Raw genomic sequence first — 25,339 nt, forward strand, 5'->3', positions numbered from 1 at the left:
GAAAAACTAGAAAATATATTTTTCTTAGTGGCGCGGTTAATATAAATTGAGGTGTGCGCTGTCGTCAGTGAAATTTTGGGAACTCGCCACTGTGAACACATTTTAATTGACACGCCACTGTGCAAAATCTGTCTTTTTGTTTTAATTTAAACAAAGAGGCGTCAAAAATATGGAGTTCTTTGAAAAAATTACTTCATGTAACGTAACTCAAATAATCGGTTCAACGAACACAACTTTTTGACGTGATAGGTCAATGTCAATCATGTGTGATTTGTTCCTTTGAAAATTGAAGAGAATTCCTCCTTAAGGAATCAGGAAGAATTTCCTTAAGAAGTAGTTAATTCAGAACAATATCTTGCGGAAATTTAGAAGTATTTCTTGTGGAAAAGATACAGAATAATCTTACGAAATTTGAAGAAAAAAATGCTATAGAAGTTCAATATTTGTATGGAAAAATACAACATGATGCATTAATGATGGCCAATTGGAGCTCGTTGAAGCAAATTTCGGCTAAATAATTTCAATGACTATACAGCGCCACTAGCGTTAGGTACTAGTATGCTACTACACTGTTGAAACTAAGACGATCGCAGCAGTCGATGATTGGTGGACTTGCAAACGTCGCCCAGATTCAGTTAACTAACTGAAAAAAAATGTCATTTGCAGTTATTTTTGTAAAGGACTAATACGCTATTGAATATAAAACAACAAATATCTTCTAAATGTTCTCATGACTGAAATATCATATGATTTTCCGATATATCGATATTTTCTTTCCAATATATCAGTGATATCGATACTTTGATTCGATTATCGTTTCGAATCAAATATCGATATTTTGGAGTATCGGAACGTCCCTAATTAAAATAGATTTGATTGGGACATAAAACAGACAGATTGAAGGCGATAACATTTTTCCATATTGCGAAATGAGGAAAAGCCATCCACCATCATTGGCAAATAGGTTACTTTAGGTTTTGACGGCAACGTAATACCTGAAGGTACTGGGTGTCAAATCAGAATCTAAAATCTCTAGCATATTTGCCAATTTCATTGAAATTTTTGATTATTTGCGATTACTATTGAAAAATTTCAATTCTTGTCAAACCCAAGTAAAATTTTAGAACCAATCAATCCCTTTCACGCATTCGCAACAGACATCAGATTGATGTTACGTTCTTTTTGGCCCATCGCTCCATTTCTCTGCGCATAAAAAGACCCATGTTTCGCACGCTCGCGTCAATTTCGCTTGAGATTTCACGGTGAGCAAAGGCTTCCAGTAGCGGTCCCAGCGAAAACGGCTGCGTTGTAATGGCGTTGGAAATGGCAGCAGTCGCGGCAACAACAGTGCAGGACATTTCTCGCTTAATTTTTCAAAAGGACCTAAGTAACATTTTTTTCATGAATTAATTTGAACAGCGCAATCAACAGAACAACATGAAAGCTTTTGATTGTAGTACTCAAATTAATTCATGAAAAAGATGTTACTTAGGTCCTTTTGAAAAGTTAAGCGAGATTTTTACAACGGTTGCATGTGAAGAACCATCGAGTGGCCAATTAAGGACATAGTTGGAAGAGTACCAAGATGGCAGTCAATATGGCACCGGACCTTCCACGGGTCAACCCCACACCTCCCGCAGAGATGTTCTACACAGTTGGCAAAAAATCTGCACATTTTTTTCTCAATTTTTAACCAATGAATAAAATTAATTCAGTGAGTCAAAAAAAAATGTCACAGAAATGTCACTTTAATCTGACAAAATGGTGCGCACCAAATACACGTGCGCGCGCCTGCTTGGCTCAGGCGTGTATTATTTTGACAGATCGAAGTGACATTTAGAAAACTCAAATATCCATCTATTGATTCCTCCAGGAGGAACTTCCGTAGGAAATCCTGGAGGAACTTTCGTAGGAATTCCCGGAGGAACTTCCGTAGGAATTCCCGGAGGAACTTCCGTAGGAATTCCCGGAGGAACTTCCGTAGGAATTCCCGGAGGAACTTCCGTAGGAATTCCCGGAGGAACTTCCGTAGGAATTCCCGGAGGAACTTCCGTAGGAATCCCGGAGGAACTTCCGGAGGAATTCCTGGAGGAACTTCCGGAGGAATTCCTGGAGGAACTTCCGGAGGAATTCCTGGAGGAACTTCCGGAGGAATTCCTGGAGGAACTTCCGGAGGAATTCCTGGAGGAACTTCCGGAGGAATTCCTGGAGGAACTTTCGGAGGAATTTCTGGAGGAGCTTCCGGAGGAATTCCTGGAGGAACTTCCGGAGAAATTCCTGGAGGAACTTCCGGAGGAATTCCTGGAGGAACTTCCGGAGGAATTCCTGGAGGAACTTCCGGAGGAATTCCTGGAGGAACTTCCGGAGGAATTCCTGGAGGAACTTCCGGAGGAATTCCTGGAGGAATTTCCGGAGGAATTTCTGGAGGAACTTCCGGAGGAATTTCTGGAGGAACTTCCGGAGGAATTTCTGGAGGAACTTCCGGAGGAATTTCTGGATGAACTTCCAGAGAAGTTTCTGGATGAACTTCCGGAGAAACTTCAGGAGGAACTTGTAGAGGATTTCTTGGAGGAACTTCCGGAGGAATTTCTGGAGGAACTTCCGGAGGAATTCCTGAAGGAACTTCCGGAGGAATTCCTGGAGGAACTTCCGGAGGAATTCCTGAAAAAACTTCCGGAAGAATTCCTGGAGGAACTTCCGGAGGAATTCCTGGAAGAACTTCCGGAGGAATTCCTGGAGGAACTTCCGGAGGAATTCCTGGAGGAACTTCCGGAGGAATTCCCGGAGGAACTTCTTTTCTTATTTACCATCAATTATTCATCTCGTCCCATTCCTACATTTGATTTCTATTTATTTATCTGGTATCTCCGTGTTTACAAATGGGAATACGCTTTTTTCTAGTGTCACGCTACATACAAAGTTGACGGACTTTCTATCGCTCTCATCGCTCCTTTCCTGCCGTACGCCACAAGAAAATATGGTGTTGACTACTCTCCCGAAATGGTAATTTTTGTATGGAATTTGGAAAACTTGGTTAAAGTAAGCTTCCTTCAATTTAATGCGATCACATATACTTTTTATTACATCAAAATGATCTTTGAAAAATTTCAAAACTTTTGTCAGTTGGGTTTTGCAAAATTCGGTTCCTCTAAAGAAATTCCTCCGGAAGTCCCTTCAAGAATTCCTCCGAAAGTTCCTTCAGAAACACCTCCGGAAGTCCCGCCATAAATTTCTCCAGGAATTCCTTTGGAAGTTTTTCCATAAGTTCCTCCAGGAATTCCTCCGGAAGTCTTTTCAACAATTCTTTCGAAAGTTCCTTCAGAAATTCCTCCGAAAGTTTCTCCGGAATATCCTCCAGAATTCCTTCGGAAGATCCTTCAGAAATTTCTCAGAAAGTTCCTCCAGAAATTCCTCCGGAAGTTCATCAAGGAATTCCTCCGGAAGTTCCTCCAAGAATTCCTCCGGAAGTTCCTCCAGGAATTCCTCCGGAAATTCCTCCAGGGATTCCTCCGGAAGTTCCTTTGGAAGTTCTCTCCAGGAATTCCTCCGGAAGTTCTTTCAGAAATTCCTTTCAGAAATTCCTCCAGGAATACCTTAGGAACTTCCTTCACAAGTACCTCCGGAGGTCCCTCCAAAAATTTCTCCGAAAGTTCCTTCAGAAATTCCTCCGGGAGTTCCTCCTGGAATTCTTTCTGAAGTTCCTCCAGGAATCCCTCCGGAACTTCCTCCAGAAGTACCCCCGGAAGTCCCTCCAGAAATTTCTACGGAAGTTCCTCCAGGAACTCCTCCGGAAGTTCCTCCAGAAATACCCGCGGAAGTTCCTCCAGGAATTCCCCCGGAAGTTCCTCCAGAAATTCCCCCGGAAGTCCCTCCAGGAAGTTCCTCCTGGAATTCCCCCGAAATTTCCTCCAGGAAATCCCCAGGAAGTTCCTCCAGGAAATCCCCCAGAAGTTGCTCCAGGAATTAGCATTAGCATTAGCATTAGCATTAGCATTGTTACGGTGTAATTCGTAGATTGGACACTAGTGATACTCATGTTTTACTTTTGAGATCCTTATCTAGAATGCTATCAGAAATCAAGAAGGGGAGTGGTCCTTGATTCCAGTTTTAAACAAAAATAACAAAAGCATGAGGATTACTACTCCTGGCCACGCCCATCTTCACCGTAACTAGGGAGAGGAAGGAAGTGTTGATGTAGTACTTACTTAACGAGAGGCCACCGACTTAGCGACACCCTCATAAGTACCACGGAGTTGGATAATGAGGAAGGTATTCGTTGGGTCAGGATTTGCCTGTAGCTGGCAATGTAACCGTGGTAGATCTTACCCCGTAACACACCACGTAAAGGTGTCTACCCAGCATTACGGGTACCCCAGAAGTTCCTCCAGGAATTCCCCCGGAAGTTCCTCCAGGAATTCCCCCGGAAGTTCCTCCAGGAATTCCTCCGGAAGTTCCTCTAAGAATTCCTCCGGAAGTTCCTCCAAGAATTCCTCCGGAAGTTCCTCCAGGAATTCCCCCGGAAGTTCCTCCAGGAATTCCCCAGGAAGTTCTTCCAGAAATTCCTCCGGAAGTTTCTCCAGGACTAGGGGTCCACCTTAGTCGCGCGGTTAGATGCGCGGCTACAAAGCAAGACCATGCTGAGAGTGGGTGGGTTCAATTCCCGGTTCGGTCTAGGACATTTACGGGCTGGAAATTGTCTCGACTTCCCATAACTTCTGCATAACAGTATCATCGTGCTAGCCTCATGATATACGAATGCAAAAATGGTAGTGGAGGATGTAATGCCAATGAAGAAGAAGAAGAAGAAGAAGAAGAATTGGCTGATCTATAGAGTGACACTATTTGGCAGTCAAATCCACGATACATACTTATGAAGTTGGAAAATTCCATTGTAATCAACTAAATTAAAAAAGTTGGCTACGGAAAAGACCACAGGAACAGATCCCCAACAACCATTTCGGCGTGATAACAAGATCCTTTAATCTGCTTGGATTAAAGAAAGAACGACGATGAGTGAAAATTTTGAAATATTTCCAAAATCTGCGCGGAGTGTTTTGATAAACCAGACAGATGGCTTGCTCAAACGACTGAACACTTATAACGACATCGAGGAAACTGTTGATGAGGCACCACCAAACAATGATAGGTGCTCAAGCCGATTACGACGATAAACTGACCATGATATGAAGGAGTGATTGTGGCTCGATTTCCAACTCTGCGAAATGAATTTACCTATTTTGAAACTGAAGGATTAAGGTTCACTTCGGAAGCGCTGATGAAGATAAGGACGCATTCTACGTGCAGTTCTAACGTAAGTTTGACAGCTGCCCAAGTCACGACGTCAAAATCATCATAGGAGTTTTGAACGCTCAGGTTGGCTAAGAGGGGGAGTTTAGACCGACTATTGGAAAGTTCAGCGTCACCGGCTGAGTAGTTTTAAGAACTAAGCGTAGTCTACAAAATAGTTATTTTTGGCACTGATTTTTTTCTGTATGCGGTTTAGCAGAACTCCCATATTTATATCTAACTGTTTTAATAGATTGTATTACGACATAAAATAAGTTTAAATGCGACTACATACATATTGCCATATTGTAAAATGAGTAAAAGTCGATCTACCATTATCGACAAGTAGATTACTTTGGGTTATATGTAAAATTCAGCATCACAGAGCAGTGAACAGAAACAGCATCACGTAAGGTATCTACTATCGACCATTTTGGCCCTATTTCGCCATTGCCTTGTCAACACAATCGTAAAACAAATGTCAGCCCTTCAGTAGGTGTGCGAGTGTTAATCTTGAATAGACCAAACCCAAAACTGCTGTTAATTGAGACATAATTCGCTGCTCGCAGACCAAACTAATTGCTTCTTGGATATTGGTGCTACACAACGAACCAAACCCGCCCAATGCCGCAACGATTCGGTCAACCCGAAGGCTAATCATCGTAAAACTCCCGTCCTCACTTGGACACATCCATCAACTGGTCGATCAAACTACGTTCACCTACATTAGGGTTGAGGGTGTCACGGTATTGTGTTGGTTTGCCAGGTACCTACCAACGAATACCGGGTGCCACTCAACCGGATGATGATGATGACGATGGTTACGACCCTTTGTCAACCACCCCCTGTTCCAATCATGCGCTTCCTTGTCGTGCCTTACCCGAATCCATCAGACTGGAAGTCAACGACGGATCCTGTCGATTTCCAGCTGTTTTATGTGGAACCACTTATCGTTCCGGCGGTGGAGACTGCTATCAATGGTTCGACGAAGCGCGATGGGGGCGTGTATGGTTAGCTGGTCGGTTCAATTGGGGTAGAATGACGCTGTGGAGCTCCCGTGAAGCGAAAGTTCCAATTAATTCTCGGCTCATGGTGCCAAAGCGCGTAAGCTTCTGAACAGCGCGTAGTCGATGCATAAACATGACGATGTGAGAAGAAAAAAAATGTTCCATGGATATCGAGGGACACGACCACTGATGGATGGTGGTATAATCGGAATATCGCAGTCAACGCAAGGTAGCATAATGAAAAAACATCCGACAAAAACATTAACGTATCACATTTCCAACCCCTTTCTCCAGGGCGTTCGAAGCGTTCGCTAATCCAACCAGTTAGTTAGTCAGTCAGTCAGTCAGTAAGCGTGTGATTCGACTGGAGGCGTTTTTCCTCGACTTGTCGTGGGGTTTGTGGGATTTGTGGGAACAGTGGTGTAGGAGCGCTCACGCGAGAATGGTTCCGCGATTATCGAGCCGTGTTAGGGTCTGCTCCGAAGCTAGTTCTACGTCAATACACAACAAACCGCAACGGAACTAATAAATTTGGCTTTTCATGATTATAAGTCGGTCTCTTGCAGGAACTTCAATCTGTTCAGGTGTCATTCAAATAGTGGAATGACCAATTCCTCTTCTGTGCTCTTTTCTTATTTGCCTTTCCATTTCTTCAGATCCCAGTAGTGAGAACAAGTATTATACCAAAAACAGAGCTTATTTCTATTATTTCGTTTTTGACCTGTAAGTACATGCGTTTTCATATCCAGAAAGATCGCAGAATGAGGATTTTGAAGCTTCTGTAGCATTCACTAGCTGCGTCAGAAGTTAAGTTCGCCGATTGTGGACATTTTACAAACAACTTCCGGATAAACGAGTCCGCTTGTATCCTTAAACAAAATAAACAATGAGGGAATAAAATGTATTGTTAATAATCAGTGATAAAAAATAAAACATATTTTTATAAGAATTTGATTACAAAATCATAAAAGCAAACTTATTTTGCCGCAGAGTTATTCTTCATAGGCAGATTATTACCTCCTGCAATTCATGTCAAATCTCCCTTCGTACAGCAATTTAAAGTTTGCCCGTTGAGAACTACAAATTCCTGCTTTTCTCGCCAATTCTGGCGAAACATGGAGGGGAAACTTTACCGCCAACTTTTGCCACGTTCCGGGATCAGTCTCAAACCGGAAACTAGTTTAGTTGAACACGACCATGTGAGAATTACAATTATCGCACATCCCACCGCTGAACGTGTCGGGGCTTCACATTCTCTCATCCATACAAACACACACTCTTTTCCGTAACACCACCTCCATTAGAGTGGTTATGGTTTTCCCAGGAGTTGTTTTCCACACTTTCCTCGCATGTCTTTTCACACGCCCATGGTGTATCCAACAAGTTCGCCCTACTCCCCTCATTTTCTCAGATCGGAAAGTGCTTGTCTTACCGCTAACTTTCCGATTTTCATCGCGCTATCTAACTCGTTCACATTCCACTGCACTTGCCTCGGTTGCATTTAGACACCGGCCCAAATGCAAATAATAAAGCGCGATATAATTGCAAAAGTTTCCCAAACAAATTATAAAATTGTTTTAATTCCATGCTTAACGAGATTTTCATTCGACTTCCTGGAGGAAAAGTGAAACAACAAAACTGCACCTCCAAGAACCACATGAGAGCGCATCCCGACGCGGGACGGCCGTAGGAAAATGGTTCGTTGGTTGGTGTAAGTTGGAATGTGAAGTTGTGCTAGAATTGCAACCCGTGCAGCCAGCAGCGTTAGTTCCGCTACTGACTATTTGCGTTGTTTGCTTGTTTTAATGAAAAGAAAAGTCGTGGAACGGAAACTGTTTCCTGCGTGGAGAAACTCTTTCCTTCTCCATGAAGCTCCACGCCAACCGATGTGATCGAAGCCTTGTTAGTGTAGGGAAGAGTGAACGTATTGTTGGAAGTTTAAAGCTTAGTGATGTTGCAGAAAGTCTTCAGATGCTTTAAGGATGGATTTGAGTTAGCAGTTGGGTGAGGGTAGAGTTGATAGTACCGACTCCTTTTCTCGAGAACCGTTGCTTTGGTATTGAAAGTGTTAGCATAGATATAATTATTAAGATGTAGGGTCAGAGTAAATTAGTTCTCATTTTATGGTTTCAATGTAAGTACTAAGATTTCGGTAAAAATTAAATGTACTAAGATCCAGTGTAAATTTCGGTTGTGCTTTTTACACATTTGAGTATTTATGTTCCAGTGTTATTATTCGTAATTAAGAGAAAACCCGACACTTGAGTGTTCGGATTTCGATTCCAAACTGTTCAACACGAGCGTGCTTCAAAGTCCCAAATGCTATCTCGCTTGTGCTGTGAACATCATCCATGGTTTTTCTACAATGCTGTATTTTTTAAAACTTTGTAAAACCGATTTAAAAAAATTCAAATTTATCAAGTATATTTATCAAGTGTTGTGCAAAATACAAAGTAAAATGGGCAAATAGCGTCAGCTCAACAAAGGCAACATACTTCAAAATTAATGAGATTTCAGTTGACTTAATTAATTATGGAAATTGAAGTTATACAATCAAATTCGTCAGTACGACGTTGTACAACGATTTAAACATTTTTCCCATGTGAATAGCAATATAAGTAAATTGCCCTTCAATTGACTTTTAAATCACAACCAAGTTACCTGAAACATTATTGAAATTTGAAATATTCATCTCGGAATTCACTTCACATTATTACAATTTCAGATTCCCAATCAAAAACCCTAAAGCAAAAATAAGAATCAAAAACATAAAACTTCTACCGTGGGACACCGAAAGCCGTACTCCTAAGCTCTTCAATATATCAATGTAGTAGTGCCTACAAAATACAAAAATTGGAAGCACGTACGTCGTTAGTACATTTGGTGTTCCACTCTTACATATTAGAATCACGAAAAGTTTGTCAGAATATTTATATAATTCAACACCCCACCATGAATCGAAATAACTCTACAATCGTTGTCAGATGTTAAAACAAGGAATTGAAATCCGTATCACTATTTTTTGACTGAATGAATAAATTAAACCAAACTGAGGGGCTAAATGGACACTGTAAACAGTTTCACAATATATTGCGCAACAGACACTTTGCTTTGTACTGCATTGAATAAACTTTATAAAGGGTTTCTTACCCCATTCCCGGCCTAACATGCATACGACTGCATTATTTAATTGATATTTATGACAGGAAGCAACTTTTCCTAAATTTCGTGGGCCGTGCAATACTGCAATGGGGTTCACTTCTGCTTAAAAATAGCTTTTCTTGGTAAACATCGTTTGAAAAAGCTTTAATTTGATTTAAATTAACGAGGTCCAGCACTAATTTCAGTCATAGCGATTTCATTTCCGGCCCACTTCAAAACCGGTTCCCGGCCTAAACAAAATTTCGCTCAATCTCTCAACTTCTTACTCTCATTCTCTCTCGGGACGGTAGGAAATGCGACCTAAACAAAAATATGCACGTTCCACGACAACAAGATGCCAGATGGTATTATTCATAATCATTTTTATTTGGTTGAGAAGATATATTTGCTTATCCAAATTTCTTCCAAATACTTAAAAACAATATTTTTTTCACCTTTTGAAATTGAGAGAATTATAAATAACATGATAGCGTCAACGTATTAGACAATTTTCCTATTAACGATGAAGGATCATTTTCATAATCCTGGCCTTTTGGCAGCACGGTGTGGCTAGAAGTTCTTGGGCCGAGGTGAATTTTTGTTTGGTTTGAGAATTCATTTTAAAATGTATTCTAATATGTTTTAATAAGGATTGATTGAAGTGCGTGTGTTTAGAATTATGGTGTGGTGATTAACAGCTTCAAGCAATGGTTGTATCGAGCAATGTGACGATTTTCAGGTAGGTGTTTATTCGATGATACCGTTTTGTAAAAGTAGAAAGAATCACTACGGCTCAGTGGTGTGGCATCGGAGAGCGAAATTTTGAAATCTACATTTTTGTTTTCTACAATTCGATCAATTAGGAGTAAAATAAGTGATTGAAAAATATTGAGTATTGTGAAAAATAAATGGGAGACTTTTTTAAAAATTATCAATCATAGACCTACGGCTTCCAAACAGTATAAATCATTAGTTTTTTGTGCAGTGAGCCGGGAACCGGGTCCATAGGCCCAAGTAGTGATTTACCCTAATGTAAATTTGAACCATTTTATACATTTTAACAGGCGATCAAAATACGTTTGTTGGTTTTCGATTTATTATTAATGTTCGTTGATTGAAATTTAAACCCAACTAATACTGTAAGATAAATTATTCATAAATTGTTTACATCGCATTCTTTTAATGAAATCGACAGATTTTCCCCTCATAATATCGTAGTTCGGGAATAAAACCATTTTTTTCAGAATGCAGAATGCATTTTCCAATGCAAAATATTCGGTAAATTTTAATTTGTGTCCCAAACGATTTCACGAGGATTCCATAGAAGTGAGCAGGTCAAGAGGTGGGTTAGATGTGTATTTAATTTTATTGTCAGATTGTTTTCCTCTAATTTAATTTCGGCAATGTGGACAAAAATTGACAGCCGACAAAAGACATCAAATTGCTGAAATCGGTGCCACATCCGGAATGAATCATATCCGATATTGAAATAAGAAACACTTTTCCTAATCGGAATCCACTCGAAGACCGCGCCCATAGGTGTATTTGAATTCAAGTTGGTGTGTGCACACACACAAGCCCATGGGCTTTTCACAAACGGTTCAGATTTCCAATGGCCGTGCCAAGTAACAAATTCAAATTTTCGTGTCTAAAATTCGTGCCCTGGCTGTGTATCCTTGGAGTTCATTGAGTATAATTTCATTTCCATTGGTAGTATTAATTTTATCCCTATGTTGTAGGCGTTGCTTCAACTAAACCTTTCAATATCCCCTTTTCTGTATAGTTGCGGGAAAAAAGATCATTTATTTTTTGTTTTTTATATTGAAGTTAATTAATAACTAAAATGATTAAATTAAATTGTGATCATTCTATTTAAGTAAACGACATGTAAATTTTTATGCTTTGCCTGTTCAGGCTGCGAGCTTTACAAATTTCATAACATATGTGCTGCCGGTTCTCGCATATAAATTTATTTTTGATTTCCCTCAATTTTGACTTAGCTCCATGTAATGTAGGGGGAATGACGGCTTTGGCAGGTTTTGTTCTATTATTGGCAGGGGGTTTTTATGACTGACTAGGCTCAAATCTGGCCTAAACATTCTTTGCATATCAAAGAATATTGTGGCCAAATTTCATAAAATTTGGTCGACAAAAACCCCCCTGCCAATAGTTGAACAAAACCTGTCAAAGCCGTATTTCCCCCTATTCAATTTTATTTCGCATCCACATAACATGACAAAAAATTGGATTTAGTGAGCCTAAATAAGGATTTGCATAAGCGATCTGGAATTCCATCGGCTTTTATATCTTAGTATGAGAAAAACCAATAGGGGAAAGGCAGTATGAAATTTATAAAATTTGTGCGAACTAATTAGCTTACTTTCTGACTTTCCTACACAATCAATCCTGCCCTATTCCAATCTCTTATTGATTACTCGTGAGAGCGGGGCCATTCTTCTGTCTGTCTGTCTTCTTCTGTCATTCTTTCTCCATTCTCCATTCCATACCGAAATGTTACTATAATCCAATGTTATGCGCCAACCGATGCTGCCGATCTGCAAGGCAAAAAGAACTTCTACAGTCAACTCAATGCCGTCGTAGATAGAATTCCGAAGGGTGATATCAAAATCTGTTTGGGCGACTTCAATGCGAAGATCGGATCCGACAACTCGAACCATGAGCGCATTATGGGACGCCATGGTCTCGGAGAAATGGGCGAAAACGGATAGCTGTTCGCAGAATTTTGTGGTAATAACGACATGGAGATCGGGGGATCGCTCTTCCCTCATCGACCGGTTCACAAGGTCACGTGGGTCTTCCATGACGGCTTTACAGAAAATCAAATCGACCACATCTGCATCAGCCGAAAATGGAAACGAAGCCTTCTTGATGTACGGAATAAACGTAGTGCCGATATCGCGTCTAATCATCACCTCCTCATCGGCGAAATACACCTGCGCATTACGCGAATTCGTCGACAGGAGGAAAGAATTGGACGACGATTCAACACACGCCGACTGAAAGATGCCACGGTGAAACGGTCCTTCGTTGAAAAACAGGAGACGCGTGCTGCAGATATTCCGGAAGATGGCAGCGTGGAAGACCAATGGACCGCCATCAAGAATACCTTCATCGCCACCAGCGAGAACAATCTGGGCGAACTACGCACCCAGAGAAAACAAAACAATGGATCACCAATATGACCTGGAGGAAAATAGAGGACCGAAGAGAAGCCATAGCCGCGATAGAGCGATCAAAAACCAGAGGAGTCAAAGTCTTAGCCCGTCAACGATACTCGGCTCTTGAGAAGGAAGTAAAACGCTCATGTCAACGGGACAAGCGAGCGTGAGCAGACTCTTTGGCCGACGAAGGAGAGAGAGCCGCCGCAACCGGGGACATTCGCCTTCTCTACGATATCTCACGACGCTTAAGCGGGGCGGAGATGAATGCAACGATGCCTGTGAAAGACGCGTATGATCAGTTATTGACCAATCCAACTGACCAGCTAAAACGCTGGTTCGAGCACTTCGAACAACTTTTTCAAGTACCAGCCAGGCCATCATGATCTGCCTAGGATCCGACGTATAACACGCGTCAATACCGAAGCTCCATCACTGCTAGAGATTCAAACTTCCATCCAAAGCATGAAATCGAATGAAGCCACAGGGGTCGATTGCACATCAGCCGAGATGCTCAAAGCTGACCCCATGACATCCGCTCAACTACTGCCTCGTTTATTTCGTAATATCTGAGACACCGCAACTTTCCCAGTCGACTGGATGCAAAGTATCTTAGTGAAGGTGCCCAAGAAGGGTGAACTGACTGTATGCGATAACTGGCGAGGCATTATGTGACTGTGTACCGTTCTCAAAGTTCTATGCAAAATTATCCTAGCCCGGATTCAGGAGAATATCGATGCGACTCTCCGGCGGCAGCAGGTCGGATGCCATGCCAGAAGATCCTATGTGGACCATATTGTCACTCTTCGCATCATTCTGGAGCAGGTCATCGAATTCCAAGAGTCCCTTTACTTGGTATTCATTGACTACGAAAAAGCTTTCAACCGTCTCAATCACGAGAATATGTGGGGCACCCTGAGACGCAAGGGGGTTCCTGAGAAAATCATCGAGCTCATCGAAGCACAGTACGAGGCCTTTTCGTGTAGAGTGCTGCACAGTGGGGTCCTGTCCGACCCTATCCGGGTCGTAGCTGGTGTGAGGCAAGGATGTATTCTATAACCGTTACTGTTCCTCATCGTAATCGACGAGATTCTGGTACGTGCGATTGACCGTGAACCAAATCGCGGGCTGTTATGGCAGCCTATAACCATGGAGCACCTAAACGACTTCGAATTGGCTGATGACGTTGCACTTCTCGCTGAACGGCGCTCTGATATGCAGAGTAAGCTCAACAACCTTGCCAAGCGCTCCTCTTCGGCAGGTTCAGCCACTGGGTTTAGCGGGAGGTGGTCCACTGGGTGTTGTGTGAATGTTCTGTCCATTGTCTCATGCTAACAGTTAAGTGATCAATCTGTGCGGCCTCTGGTCGAAGACGGTGATTCTGTCTTAAAAAAACCCAGATCAATCCACCTAGCGTTGGTGGTGCCTTTCTCGCGCATTAAAAAAAATAAGAAAAACACATAAGAGAGGTCGAAATAGCACTTTGGGGGATAGATTTTACTTTTTCCATCAATTCATATGCATTTGCGGTCATTTGCAATCCCAGAAACAAATTTTTTTCGTTTTTGAAAAAAAAAATCTCAAGGGGGGCACGCTATGTTTAAAGGCAACTTTTATGCAAAGTGAATGCACCTCAGATGTTAAGCCGTTAGATCATAGTTTTTGACCTCTAGTTCAAGGATCTGTGTCGATTAAAATATTTCATCGGTGAAATTTTGACTTTTTTACTATTTAAGGTAATATTTTTAACCTAAAAACCTTTGCTGATTTTTTTAAATTTTTTGAAACAAGTTATATAAAATACAACCACTACTTTTTGTTCCTGATGCTTTATGAAACATTTTCATATAAAAACATTTTTCATATGATGAAAATAGTAGAAGTTATATTAAAATTACTGCCAGTTTTAAATGTTCTTAAGGTTTATTATGAACAGATCTGGAGCCTTCCTTAGCCGTACGGTAATGCACTGCTACACTGCAAGACCATGCTAATAGTGGCTGCGTTCTATTCCCGGTCTTGTCTAGGATATATTCTCGCCTTCCCTGGGCATAAAGTATCATCGTAGCCTAATGATATACGAATGCGAAACTAGAAACCTCGCAGTTAATAACTATGGATGTGCTGAATGAACACTAAGCTCCGAGGTGGCATATGTCAGAAAGGTTGATATAATGCCAATAAGAAGAAGTATTATTAAATTTAGGAACATAATATCACTCTTTAACATTTCAAATCAACAAAAAAATAATACTACGAATTAGATCAAAGTAGTATTTATGTTCTATATTTCAAACTTGATTAAACCTCAATGGACGTCTGTATTATGTGACCACTGTTATATGCTACCACCGTGAATAATAGTTTACTTGCATACTGTTCGTGATTATCTGGCATTTTGTAGTTTTGCTAGATAGTATAGAAGTTTCTGTGGATGGCTTCCGTTGTTTGCTTCGTATACTTTGTAAGGCCTCCCTGTGATGCGCTCAATTCAAGAACATGGAATTTCAAAATAAGAAATTTTTCGGTAGCCCAGCTGCTATCCAACCATTCAAAAAACTGTTACAAAACCCTCGTATGGCGTCTGAATAGAAGTCCAACAATGTTACACTAGAACAGCAATCAACTACCTGTGGTAGACTCTCCAATACCTTGTAATAACCATTGCATTATTTTCCTTTCAAAACACCCCGTTTAATTAAAAGACTTCGGCAGACTTGGGTTCCCAGTGAACCAAAGTTGAGCGTGATGGGTTGCGTTGATCTCTGATATCCAGACTTCAGATTTGTCTTGATGGTTTTTTGCTACAGGGCCGAAAATTTGGTAGACCAATCCCACCAGCTAACGTAGCGCTGGAGGAGGGGTTTTCTCTAAAATTGTGTCATAGTCTCCTCCTTCCAGAAGATGATTATGAACACAATTGAAATATAATCGAGCATCTTTCTTGACCTGTCCAGTGTTAAATTCTGTTTCTATGGTAACAAGTGGACGGTGCAGGGTTGCTGGTTTTTTAATAGACAGGTATGAGATATGCAGTTACACAAGAATTCGCTGTCGAAAAATGAAATGTATGTTCGGTGTCAATAGTATTTTTAGTATAACTTCTGCCACTTTCATCATATGAAAATTGTTTTTATATGAAAATTTTCCTTGAAGCGTCAGGAAAAAATGTAGTGCCTGGATTTTATATAACTTGCTTCAAAAAAATTGAAAAAATCAGAATAGATTTTTAGGATAAAAATATCCCCTTAAATGGTAAAAAAGTCAAATTTTCACCGATGAAATATTTCAATCGACACAGATCCTTAAACTAGAGGTCAAAAACTATGATCTAACGGCCTAATATCCGAGGTGCATTCACTTTGCATAATAGTTGCCTTTAAACATAGCGTGGGGGGACCCTTGGCAGAAAAACTATATTTTTTCAATAACTTTGGAACGCAATGACCGATCGTGCCAATTTTCAATAGGAAACCACTAGAGCGCAATCCACGTCGACTGCGAATTCAAATCCAAATCCAATCCAAATCCAATCCAAATCCAATCCAAATCCAATCCAAATCCAATCCAAATCCAATCCAAATCCAATCCAAATCCAATCCTTCTTCTTCTTCTTCTTCTTCTTCTTCCAAATCCAATCCAATCCAAATCCAATCCAAATCCAATTCAAATCCAATCCAAATCCAATCCAAATCCAATCCAAACCAATCCAAATCCAATCCAAATCCAATCCAAATCCAATCCAAATCCAATCCAAATCCAATCCAAATCCAATCCAAACCAATCCAAATCAATCCAAATCAATCCAAATCAATCCGAATCAATCCAAATCAATCCAAATCCAAACCAATCCAAATCAATCCAAACCAATCCAAACCAATCCAAATCAATCCAAACCAAATCAATCAATCCAAACCAATCCAAATCAATCCAAATCAATCCAAATCAATCAAATCCAAATCCAATCCAAATCCAATTCAAATCCAATCCAAATCCAATCCAAACCCAATCCAAACCCAATCCAAACCCAATCCAAATCCAATCCAAATCCAATCCAAATCCAATCCAAATCCAAATCCAATCCAAATTCAATCCAAGCCCAATCCAATCAAAATCCAAATCCAATCCAAATCCAGTCCAAATCCACTCCAAATCCAATCCAAAATCCAACCCAAATCCAATCCACATCCATTCCAAATGCAATCCAAATTCAATCCAAATCCAAATCCAATTAAAATCCAAATCCAATCTAAACCCAATCTTAATCCGTTTGAAATCCAATCCAAAACTAAACCAAATTAAATCCAAATCCACTCCAAATCCAAATTAATCGAATCCCAATCCCAAATCAAAACCAATCCAAATTATTCCAAGTCCAATCTAAATCCAATTGACATCCAATCCAAATCACTTCAGTTTCCAAATTCAATCCAAATCCAAATCAAATCCAAATGAATCCTTTCAACTAAAATAAATCCATAGCCAATCAAATTGATTACCATCGATTTCATTTATTTAGTCTACATCTAAACAGATAACACTGAATCAACTATTTGACGCCACAATACACGGTTCGAGGCCGCATCTCTACATCCTCGAATACGCCCCACGCTCGCCAAGTCGTTTTGCACCTGGTCTGCCCATCTCGCTGGCTGCGCTCCACGCCGTCTCGTACCTGCTGGATCAGAAGCGAACACCATCTTTGCAGGGTTGCTGTTCGGCATTCTTGCAACATGTCCTGCTCATCGTACTCTTCCGGCTTTAGCTGCCTTCTGGATACTGGGTTCGCCGTAGAGTTGGGCGAGCTCGTGGTTCATTCTTCGCCGCCACACACCGTCTTCTTGCACACCGCCAAAGATGGTCCTAAGCACCCGTCTTTCGAATACTCCGAGTGTTTGCAAGTCCTCCTCGAGCATTGTCCATGTTTCATGTCATGTTCAGGCCGACAATGTCCATGTCATCCGCGAAACAAATAAATTCACTGGATCTGGTGAAAATCGTAACCCGGCTCTCCGCATGACAACTTCTAGCTCAATGTTGAACAACAGCCATGAAAGTCCATCACCTTGTTTTAGTCCCCGGCGCACGCATACCAGCAATGACAATATTATGGAACTGAGATAAACCTCCGATCTGTTTTCATAGGGTTCTAGTACTAGCTCTCCTCTTTCAGAAAATCATGCGATCAAAATATTCTATCGGTGAAATTTTGAGAAAACTAGGTTTTAGGAATTTCAATATTTTTTTATTTAATTGTTTTTGAAAAAGCCTGAAAAGTGAAACCAGTGTTTAGGGAAGTTTGAACGAAGTGCTTATCAGAAGTTTAAACTGGCAAGTCATATGGATGTTGAAAGCGTTCCAAATTACAGAAATTATCGAATATGGCTGCATGTTGTAAGGATCCACTCACACCGAAGCTCATCCAAGAAAAGCTATCATCGGAGAATGCAAAATCTCCACAATTTTCTCATGAAAAACCTGTTTGAATCTAAGCATAAAAAGATAATTTATTTGTTTAGGTTTCATCTATATCATCTATATCATCTACAGTTTCATCTACATCTATAAAACCAATCTATGTATGTATGTTCGCTAACTACTTCTGAACCACTAGGCCGAATCCACCCAAATTTGGTACACACGTTCTCTATCCTCAGGGGAAGTTAACAAAGGGGTGGGAGGGTCATTTAGGAAAGGGGAGGGTTTTGTTTAGAAAACGAACAATTATGTGTAACTTTCATCTCCCAGGACCGATTTCAACCAAATTTTGTACACATATTCACTATAAGGAAACAATCATATGAGAGATTTTGGGAAAGGGGAGGGGTCTGGAGGGAGGGTATTGTTCAGAAAACGGGTAATTTAGAGTAAATTCTGAACCCCTGCACTGATTTCAACCAAATGTGATACACATTCTCTACCCTAAAGAAAAGATAACAAATGGGGGTGGGGCGGTCATTGTAAAAGAGGGAGGGTATGGGGGAGGGGTTGTCTTTATAAAACGAGCAATTCAGTGTTACTCCCAACTTCCAGTACCCATATCAACCAAATATTGTACACATATTCACTAAGAGAAGTCGATCACATGGAAGTGTAATTTGGGAAAGAGGGAGGGGTCTGGGGAGGGGTATTGTTCAGAAAACAGGCAATTCAGTGTTTCTTTTGAACCCCTGGACCGCTTTCATCCAAATTTGGTACACACATTCTCTATCCTAAGGAGAAAATAACAAAGGGTGGGATGATCATTGGGAAAAGGGAGGGTAAGGGGAAGGGTTGTCTTTAGAAAAAGAGCAATTCAGTGTAACACCCAACTCCCAGGACCAATTTCAGCCAAATTTGGTGCACACATTTTCTATTCTAAGGAGAAGATAACAAAGAAGGTGGGAGGGTCATTTTGGAAAAGGGAAAGTTATGGGGAAGGGGTTGTCTTTAAAAATGAGCAATTCAGTGTAACTCCCAGGATAAATTCCAACCAGATTTGGTACACTTATTCTCTATTTTTGGAAGATGTTTATTGAAAAGGTAGGGCCAAACAAAGATATAAAAATATATTGATACAAAGGTTCAATTCTATGAGCGGTAGATCTACCTCTGTGGGTTTCGTGCTACAGCATTGGACATTTTAATTCTATAATTTACTTTTCAGTCCCTAGCAAAGCCGGATACATATAGCTATTAGCTATCTATATATCTCGGATACTTATTCAACGTATGTGACGTATGTGATTTTGTAAACAAAAATTTAAACGTTGATTTCTGCAATCTGATAGCACTCCCACGCAAACTATCGCCACATACAGGTAGGGGAGGTTTCGGCTACATGTTCGTTGTATTGGTTTGCGTGGGAGTGTCATCATATTTGACAAATCGACGTATGCATCTTTGTTTACAAAATCACATACGTCGTTTTGAATAAGTTGCCGAGATATATAAAACTCAATGTTTGTATGTTTGTGTGTGTGCTCCAGCCTAACTTCTGAACCCATTATTGTATTGTTTAGTTATCGATCAATTCAACCATTTATCGAAATCATGGTTTGCCCAACGTAAAAAGCAATGATTAATGTGTTTCCTTCTGGATGGTGAATGTGATCCCTTCTTTAAAAATAGACGTTTGCTCGGAATAAGGCATCGGTGGATGTTTGTCCTTCTTTAGAAATTGACGTTTGCCCGGAATATGGCGATTATGGGTTCGCTCCCTTTTCCAAAATCAGTCAATGTTTTCAAATGAAATCTGCCTTCTTTTGATCAAATGATATCGATAAGATAATCGATAAGATAACGCAATTATCCTGTTGACCAATTGGTTTATTCATTTTCCGATTGTGAAAAAAAAACTGCGAATCAAACTGGCAATTCCGAGCAAGGCCGGGTACATAAAGCTAGTACAACCTATATTTTTTATGTTTGATAATTTAACCCCAGACGATTAAATTGACTCACAGTATTAGAAAGGAATACCGACAAGTTATTTAACCTGGATTTGGGCCAGAACTTTGAAGTCTTGTTTACGAACTGGACTATTTCTTCGAAGTGAAGCCAAGCATGGGAAAGCTCACCATGGTTACCAAGCATAGGAAAGCTCACCCTGTGGCAATGCAACCATTTGTGAGAGTATTCCTTTGCCGATTGGGTACGTCAAGGCCAGGCGTAATGCTGGACAGGCTAAACACAAAGTTGATATTGACGAAGGACAAGGTTCACTGAAAGTTTCTTTAAATTAAAAGGGTGCAAATGATGCAGAGATGTTTTAAAGGTTCAAAAACACGTATCGTCCAGCATTCCTTGTTGCTCTAGTACCGGATGTTTGAACATCCGGATGTTTGAATTATGCGAACATTTAACAACAGTTAATAGTGAATTGTGCGAACAGTTAATTAGTTAATCAGGCCCTGCAAGCCAGCCTTTAAAAAATCATAAGCAACGAATAATCAACAAGAGAGTACGGACCGGAACCATCGGCGAAGACCACTGCGACGAAAAGGGACTAGCGATTGGAAACTCGGTTCGTGGAACTGCAAATCTCTCAACTTCATCGGGAGCACACGCATACTCGCCGATGTGCTCAAGGACCGTGGATTCGGCATCGTAGCGCTGCAGGAGGTTTGTTGGAAGGGATCAATGATGCGAACGTTTAGAGGTAATCATACCATCTACCAGAGCTGCGGCAACACACACGAGCTGGGAACAGCTTTCATAATGATGGGCGATATGCAAAGGCGCGTGATCGGGTGGTGGCCGATCAATGAAAGGATGTGCAGGTTGAGGATCAAAGGCCGGTTCTTCAACTTCAGCATAATCAACGTCCATAGCCCACACTCCGGAAGCACTGATGATGATAAGGACGCATTCTACGCGCAGCTGGAACGTGAGTACGACAGCTGCCCAAGCCACGACGTCAAAATCATCATAGGAGATTTGAACGCTCAGGTTGGCCAAGAGGAGGAGTTTAGACCGACTATTGGAAAGTTCAGCGCTCACCGGCTGACGAACGAAAACGGCCTACGACTAATTGATTTCGCCGCCTCCAAGAATATGGCCATTCGCAGCACCTACTTCCAACACAGCCTCCCGTATCGGTACACCTGGAGATCGCCACTGCAGACAAAATCACAAATCGACCACGTTCTGATTGATGGACGGCACTTCTCCAACATTATCGACGTCAGGACATATCGTGGCGCTAACATCGACTCTGACCACTATCTGGTGATGGTTAAACTGCGCCCAAAACTATCCGTCATCAACAATGTTCGGTACCGACGACCGCCGCGGTACGACCTAGAGCGACTGAAGCAACCTGATGTCGCCACTGCATACGCACAGCATCTCGAGGCAGCGTTGCCGGAAGAGGGTGAGCTCGATGGGGCCCCTCTTGAGGACTGCTGGAATACAGTAAAGCAGCCATTAACAACACAGCGAAGAACAACGTTGGGTATATGGGTCGAAGTCGACGGAACGATTGGTTCGACGAAGAGTGCAGACAGATTCTGGAGGAGAAGGACGCAGCGCGGGCGGTCGCGCTGCAGCAAGGTACCCGGCAGAACGTGGAACGTTATAGACGGAAGCGGAGACAGCAGACCCGCCTTTTTCAGGAGAAGAAACGCCGCCTGGAAGAAGCGGAGTGCGAGGAGATGGAACAGCTGTGTCGTTCTCAAGATACACGCAAGTTCTATCAGAAGCTCAACGCATCCCGCAAAGGCTTCATGCCGCGAGCCGAAATGTGTCGGGATAAGGATGGGAGCATCTTGACGGACGAACGTGTGGTGATCGAAAGGTGGAAACAGCACTACAAGGAACATCTGAATGGCGCTGAGAGTACAGGCAGTGAAAGTCAAGGCAGCGGAGGAGATGACTACGTCAGTTCAGCGGACGATGGAAGCCATCCAGCCCCCACTTTGAGGGAAGTTAAGGATGCCATCCAACAGCTAAAGACCAATAAAGCAGCTGGTAAGGATGACATCGGAGCTGAGCTCATCAAGACGGGCCCGGAAAAGCTAGCCACTTGCCTGCACAAATTGATAGTCATAATCTGGGAAACTGAAACAGCTACCGGAGAAGTGGAAGGAAGGGGTTATATGCCCCATCTACAAGAAAGGCGACAAACTGGAGTGTGAGAACTTTCGAGCGATCACCATCCTTAATGCCGCCTACAAAGTGATATCCCAGATCATCTTCCGTCGTCTGTCACCATTAGTGAACGAGTTCGTGGGAAGTTATCAAGCCGGCTTCGTTGACGGCCGCTCGACAACGGACCAGATCTTTACTGTACGGCAAATCCTTCAAAAATGCCGTGAATACCAGGTCCCAACGCACCATCTGTTCGTTGATTTCAAGGCGGCATACGACAGTATAGACCGCGTAGAGCTATGGAAAATTATGGACGAGAACAGCTTCCCTGGGAAGCTTACCAGACTGATCAAAGCAACGGTGGAGGGTGTGCAAAACTGTGTGAAGATTTCGGGCGAACACTCCAGTTCGTTCGAATCGCGCCGGGGACTAAGACAAGGTGATGGACTTTCGTGCCTGTTGTTCAACATTGCGCTAGAAGGTGTCATGCGGAGAGCCGGGTGTAACAGCCGGGGTACGATTTTCAACAGATCCAGTCAATTTATTTGCTTCGCGGATGACATGGACATTGACGGCCGAACATTTGCAAAGGTGGCAGAACTGTACACCCGCCTGAAACGTGAAGCAACAAAGTTGGACTGGTGGTGAATGCGTCAAAGACAAAGTACATGCTTGTGGGCGGAACCGAGCGCGACAGGGCCCGCCTGGGAAGCAGTGTTACGATAGACGGGGATACCTTCGTGGTGGTCGAGGAATTCGTCTACCTCGGATCCTTGCTAACGGCTGACAACAACGTTAGTCGTGAAATACGAAGGCGCATCATCTGTGGAAGTCGGGCCTACTACGGGCTCCAGAAGAAACTGCGGTCGAAAAAGATTCGCCACCGCACCAAATGTGTCATGTACAAGACGCTTATAAGACCGGTTGTCCTCTACGGACATGAAACATGGACAATGCTCGAGGAAGACTTGCAAGCACTCGGAGTATTCGAGAGACGGGTGCTTAGGACCATCTTTGGCGGTGTGCAAAAAGACGGTGTGTGGCGGCGAAGAATGAACCATGAGCTCGCCCAACTCTACGGCGAACCCTGTATCCAGAAGGTAGCTAAAGCCGGAAGGGTACGATGGGCAGGACATGTTGCAAGAATGCCGGACAGCAACCCTGTAAAGATGGTGTTCGCTTCCGATCCGGCAGGTACGAGACGGCGAGCGAGATGGGCAGACCAGGTGCAAAACGACTTGGCGAGTGTGGGGCGTATCTGAGGATAGAGAGATGCGGCCTCGAACCGTGTATTGTGGCGTCAAATTGTTGATTCAGTGTTATCTGTTTAGATGTAAACTAACTAAATGAAATGATTATTCAAAAGGACGTATGTGATTTTGTAAACAAAGATTCAAACTTCGATTTGTCCAATCTGACAGCACTCCCACGTAAACCATCGCCACAGACAGGTAGGGGAAGCCTTCGGCTACCTGTTGGTGGTGTGGGTTTGCGTGAGATTGCATCAGATTTGACAAATCGACGTTTGAACCTTCGTTTACGAAATCACATGCGTGTCTTTTCTTATGGAACCATCCCACCCATTTTCGGCCCTTCACACAGGAGTCAAATCGTTTTGTCAGATATGGTTAGAGCTATTGACAGGTGCCTTGCTACAATAGACGGTAGTATCATCAAGATCATCAAACGATTTCTGGAGATTCCGTAAGATCACTAGTTATCCACTTGTTTATATTTAACTGATGGTTTTTATTTTCCCAAATTTTCTTTTTTTTTCTTGTCAAAATCGCCCAAAAATGTCGCCAGATCAACAGATGTGCCAAAATACAAAAACTCTAGAAGCCTGAGAATAAATTTAAAAAAAAAGGAACATATTTTCTGATTAAAGTTAAGTAAAAAATTCGAATAACCATTTTAAATCGTAAGTTTTCAGGTGCATTTGCACCCAACCTAAGAATTACGCTACAATTCCGGCTAAAGTTTGAATTTCCAGAAAAAAAAAACCTTAAGGGGTAAGCGGTTGTACACATCTTACGTAAGCACTTATGGGGGGAGCGGGGAGCATTTGTATGAAAAAAATCTTACATGGGGAGTGGAGGGTCGAAAATCCCAGAAAAAATGCTTACGTAATAAGTGTACGACCCAAGCAATGACAAAGCCCCAAGGGGTACCACTCATCATAAAGGTTGAGAGCCGCTGATTTAACATATTAAAGCTCCTTTTTCGTCATTGCAAACAATAGCGTGTGCAACTCGTTGCAAAACACTATTTTGTTTATATACAAGAAAGGCACCATTTACGCTAGGTAGGTTAATCAGGATTTTAAGGATCTATAAATGGGAATGTTGAAACATTATAATTATAATTGTATAAACTCTGGCCAATCATTTTCTGCTCAATTCATGTTTAAGGTTGAAGATAGTTACACTTGACCTTGTATAAAAATGTCGATCGATATAGGTTATGATACACTGATAATATCTCTTAATACACTACTATCAACTATGATAATGTTAGTTTTCCTTTATTATTATCTGAATAAATGATGTGATCAGGCGGCCTTGTGGGAATTAAACACTAATAATGCCGAGCTAATCTCATTATACCATCCGACCAGAACGAAACCCGCTATGTCATTCCCATTTTATCTGCCTGCGTGTTTGCGTACGACGCGACGACGACGTAGCCAAACAAGTTTTCTCCACCATTTCTGCGCCGCGCCGTCTTTATTTTGGTGATCTCCGTATTTATTCGTCATCAAGGCAGAAGAGAAACCAAACTAATGAACGCCACACCAAGCCACGGGAGCATATTGGGAACCACTACTCGGGCCATCCCCGACCATCGCAAACCGCTCCGTAGTAGATGCTTGATTTTTATCATACTCATGCTAACCAGTGTAAAGCCAAAATCTTAACCCTCTGACGGTTGAGTTATCCTTGCTGTATACGGGCTACTAACTTAGAGACACCAATTATACGTGGGATTAAAATACTTATTGAACAATATTTGCAAGAACATAGCGATCGATGTAGTTGTATCAACGTGATTCACTATTTGATCTTTTATGCAAAACCCATTAAAAATCAAAAAGCAAACGATCGAGTATTTCTATTTGGCGTGATGACATACCATGCCATAATTCCTATAAACTGA

At 41.7% G+C, this 25,339-nt stretch overlaps 1 protein-coding gene across 1 annotated transcript in view; it reads right to left on the reverse strand.

The window, feature by feature from the left end:
• Positions 1-25,339, reverse strand: part of LOC134212290 (neural cell adhesion molecule 1-like) — a 1,103,894-nt gene that overhangs the window by 934,723 nt on the left and 143,832 nt on the right. The gene's annotated exons all lie outside the window — the stretch shown is intronic.

This window comes from Armigeres subalbatus, chromosome 2 (assembly GCF_024139115.2).
Source record: "Armigeres subalbatus isolate Guangzhou_Male chromosome 2, GZ_Asu_2, whole genome shotgun sequence".
Classification (NCBI taxonomy): domain Eukaryota; kingdom Metazoa; phylum Arthropoda; class Insecta; order Diptera; family Culicidae; genus Armigeres; species Armigeres subalbatus.